Here is a 4,877-nt window from a genome sequence, read left to right on the forward strand (position 1 = left end):
ACAGGAAACGGAAACTTTTTTCAGATTGAGGAAAACACTAAAGCCACTTTCTGGGAGGTTTTGGTCGTTTACAGGGGAGCCGTGTCATCAAGCATCAAAACAGCTCCCATCTCAAAACAGAAACCTTCAGCTTATATTCAGTACTTTAGATTTAGACCGTCTTTAATTCATACCAGAACAGTATTTGCAATCAAGCGGCACAGAAGTATCAGAAGAATTCACCTTCTTGAAATTGAGTCAAAGCAAATGAACGGTAGAAACACCTGAAGTGATGAAAAGTGATTTTCCATTGGGTGATTTTGTTATTGCTGCAACAGCTCAGTCGGCTGTGACTGCACAAGCCCTCCTCACTAACGGCCACTGCCCTGCCATGGAGACACCATCAAGCAAAACTTTTATTTATCTTTGTGCTGCAGCCACACCCTTCCTGTCTGCACATTTGAGCCTGGTGCTTCTCTGCATCGTTACCTCACCTTCCCCTGCTTTTTCACTATGTTACTCCTACTCTTCATTGATCCCTTTATTTGCCATTTCTTTCTTTAAAGTCTCCTTCTTTTTGACCGTATTATTCCACCAGTGTCAGACCTCCCAGGTGGCTGCAGACGCAGCTAGATTGTTACAGCGGTGGGGAAAATTCTCCTCTCCAGGATTCCTGACGCCCTGGATCTGCTCCCCCACCCCACACATGCATGCACACCTTGCCCCGGGGAGGTCAGTGTCATTGTTGATATTGGACACGTTCATTGCGGTGCGATATTAAATCGTCTCATTGGATTTGGACTGTAATTATGTCGTAAAAACAAACTAGCTGTGAAGCCATGGCCCGCCAGTGTGATCTGCTTTCATCAAGTGCAGACTGGCTTAATTACAGAGTACGCCTTACACCCATCTTTCACTGGCCAGCTTTTCCTGCCGCTTCTTTAAGCCATCGCTGTTTTTTTTTTTCACTGTGCGTTAATCACAAGGCAATTGGTCTGTTTGCGATGGATGGGGGTAGATTTAAACACTTTTCTCCACACATCCTGTGAGTTTTATGTTGTAAATCCAGAATTAAGCAAATTAACGTGATAATTGAATCTGATGGCTCCTGTTTTTTCTTGCTTAGTAGTAGACAAAAGCTTTCAGTTACTAAAGTATTTGCTTTTCTGTATGGCATGTGCTTCAAATTGAGTGTGTAAGGTTAGATTTGATAAAACTTTCATTACAAAGTTCTCTAAGAATGATTGCAAAGAAAGGTTTAATCCTTTATATTGTTTTACTTTTATTGTCAGCAGAAGGAGATCGAACACTCAAGACAAAACAGAAACAAATATATTTATTGGCAAATTATTTGATTATATACCTTAACCTTTTTTGCAGTTATATTGAGATTTGGTGCCTTGCAAAAGTATTGGTACGACATAAAACTGTTCAAGTTTTTTTTTTTTCACATTTAAAGCAAACAACTCAAAAAGTATTTTATCAGTGGATTCCAAGTGAGACACTTAAAGTATTGAAGTATGGTTTACATCTTTTGGTCTCTTTCTACTCAGACACCTTAAATAAACCCTTGCATTTAGAAAACACATCAGATAGATCGGGGCCTAACAATGCATATTTTCCTGAATACACCAACCACACCCTTGGCACATGGTGTTGACAGCAACATGTTTGTTTTTTCTCTTCAGCAGGTAACAGGGAAGCTGGACAGATCAGATTAGAAGAAGGAAGGAGTTAATTACAGGACAAGAAGAAAAGACGACAAGAAAACCTGTTGGATGGTTTAAAAGACTTAAGAGTGGGCTAAAGGTTCATCTTCCAACAGGAAAGCAACCATGAACACAGATCCTGAGCTACAATGAACGGTTTACATCAAAGCTCCTTTATGCTCTACAGTGGCCCAATCCAAGTCCAGACCTAGATCCAATGGAAAATCTGTAGCCTGATGTTTAACATAAGGCATTTTCCACAGTCTGAGCTTGGACAATTTTACAGACAAATGGGTACAAGCTTTGGTTGTAAGATTTGTAAAGCTGCTAGAAAGACAAGCCAAAAGATCTGGAGATAAAGATGTAGCAAAACTTGATCATACAAAGTTGGCATATACAAATAGAAAGAGACTTCAAAGATTATGATTTTTAAAAATCCTTGTAAACCATACATCATTTTCCCTCCGCATCCGAGATTCTACCCCATCGTTTATTTCTCATACAACCTCAATGAAACAATACCTTTTTGTTTTTGATGTGACAAAAAAAGTCAAAAAATTAAAAAAGTTGTACTCATGTTTCATTATTACTAGTGTTGTTGCTAGCTCCATAGTAACCATCTTTCATTCCTTCTTCTTTGTGTACATGATAGCTTAGTTCAGAGTTTCCATAGTTTAGACAAGAGTTTTTAACTAAAATATGCTTGACAGATTTTTGTTAATAAATTCTTATTTTGAATGGAAATTGTGAACTTATGTCATATGTGTGCAGAGTTAACTGTTTTAGTTTGACCACAATTCACACTTTTATCTGTTGTTGTAAGTGTAATGGGCTATCAGCTGTTTGCTATGTCTTCTTCCCCCCAACATCTATTAAAGTCCAAACACTCAAAAAAACAAACAAAAAAGGACAATAAGGGTTACCATTATTACATGTACCTACAGGCCAAAAAAACAAAGAGTCCACCTTGGGACCAAAATCATTAAATCCCTATAAGAATCATTAATTCAGGTAAAAATGTTAATAATTTACAAAAACGTCAACCAACATAAAAATCAGAAAAAAACAGAATGCAAGAGATTTTTGTCTTAATAGTTCAGGAAAACAAAAAGGATCAAGCTGGGGGGTTGCATGGGGGAATGTCTTCACTTTTGTTCTCTCCCAGCAGCCTTTTTTGATGGGTTCATCTGTGTTGTGACAGGTGTGTGAAGTGGGCATCTGACTGGATGTAATTGCCTCTTCTCTCCTGTGGGTCACTTTTTGTCCCCTGGCTTTAAAAGGCCACTAGTAAATTGATCTCTAACAGCAGGAGAACAAGACAAAGAAGAACCACAGTGTCATCTTTTTCTTGAAAGAAAAAAAGAAAGATTAAAACTGTTACCTGTTGTATAAAGGCTTAAAGCCAAAGGTAACTCTTATGAACCGTCCATCTTCCTCAGAATTCTTATTCCATATTCCAGAAAGCCACAAAAGGAATGATAGTTGGTTCATGTTGGGGAATTGGGGAGATATTCCCTAATTATATGTTTGGGCAATCAGGGAGCACAGTGTCAAACTAGGAAGTCCCTCAATGATAGGTTTGATTTACAAATCTGTAGAATGGTAAGCCCAGGGATCTTAGTCCCTGGGCTTACCATTCTACATGAAGTTGCAGCTCATTCAATATCTTACCGGTAACTTATTTTTTAATTATGAAATCATGACACTAGAAAATCATGTCCACATTCTACTCAGCTCTTGTGTGCAGGAAAATAAATCACATGAACTGCATTTTGCAAAGGGTTCAGTGTTTCCCCTTCTAATCATATCTTTTATTTCAAAACTTTACTGCCGTAGTTGTGAATATCTCTACTTGTGAAGCATAAAATTTAAACCTATCAGATATTCTGCTGTAAAAGACGTGAATCTCTGAGAGCAACCACATTTACATTGACTGCCCAGTGTTATGGTTCTAAATAAAAACTAGGTTCTATTTTTATTGATTTGTGATGCAATTTATTTTTTCCTATAGGAGCTATAACAATATTAAAAACTATTTATTTTTCCCCCCACCACTGTATAATTACTTTCTTTTATGTAACTGCAATGCAGAACAATCTGGAGACAGCATCATCTCCATCTTTTGGCCAAAGGTTCATACAAGTTGGAACCAAATGGAAACTTGAGCCAACAAGGAGGGGAAGTTAAGGAGAAGTCACTGAGATGACAGCAGTGCTTAACTTTAAGTCCTCCTGCAGTGTGCAGGTGGTGCTGCGGTTAGTTTGCACCCATGTACGGAGGCCTTAGTCCTCGACGTGGCCGACCCCGGTTCGAATCCAACCTGTGGTCCTTTGTCTCTCATACTCCCTTTCCTGTCGGTCTACTGTCAGAAATATGAGCCACTAGTGCTGAAAAAAACTTTATATCCTCCTAACTATCGATGTGTCATATCGGATTATAACAAGAAGGAGCAGATCACTAGATTTTCGCCATGGGTAGCTTCAAATGTATACCCAAGACCAAGATTTACTGGGTAGACAGTGATCAAACTCTTCTGAGTTTCACTGTTAAATGAAGAATAACAGAGGACACATAGGACGTCCTGCCTGTTAGCATAGTATTTTTACACTTAATTTTAATTTCAAAGCTTTTGAGAAATCCTCAATTCTGTAGTCAAAATTCTGAATATTATCTTTTGTAAATTTATATCACAAGAAAACCTTATTGGGGAACTGGGCACTTGTGTGTGGAGAAATCGCAAATCATGCGGGTCCCCAGCTTGGTCTGTGTCATGCTGATTGGTTTATATATATATATATATATATATATATATATATATATATATATATATATATATAAACCAATCAGTGTCCAGTGGGTTTGTAGAGAGATTCCTTCATCTATGTTTTCAAATTCTAGAGAAAGAGCCTGATAAACTGTCCTCTGTTGGTGAGACCATCATCATTGTGGACAGAGTTTGGTCACAACAGTGGAGGTATGGGCTTGCAGCTGGTTACCTTTTACTATGCCTGGATGTTTTGTTTTTTTTCCTTGTATTCACATCACACTATTTCTCTTCCATTTAAGGATGTATAATCCAAGTCTGATTTGTGAATTTCATAATTAAGTTTTGTTAAATAAAAATGTTGCAAATGTTCAACCAAAGAAAAATTAGATTTAGTTTTAACTTAAGTCATTTTATTTTTTGAT

This window comes from Cyprinodon tularosa, unplaced genomic scaffold (assembly GCF_016077235.1).
Source record: "Cyprinodon tularosa strain WSP-4 unplaced genomic scaffold, ASM1607723v1 ctg22, whole genome shotgun sequence".
Classification (NCBI taxonomy): domain Eukaryota; kingdom Metazoa; phylum Chordata; class Actinopteri; order Cyprinodontiformes; family Cyprinodontidae; genus Cyprinodon; species Cyprinodon tularosa.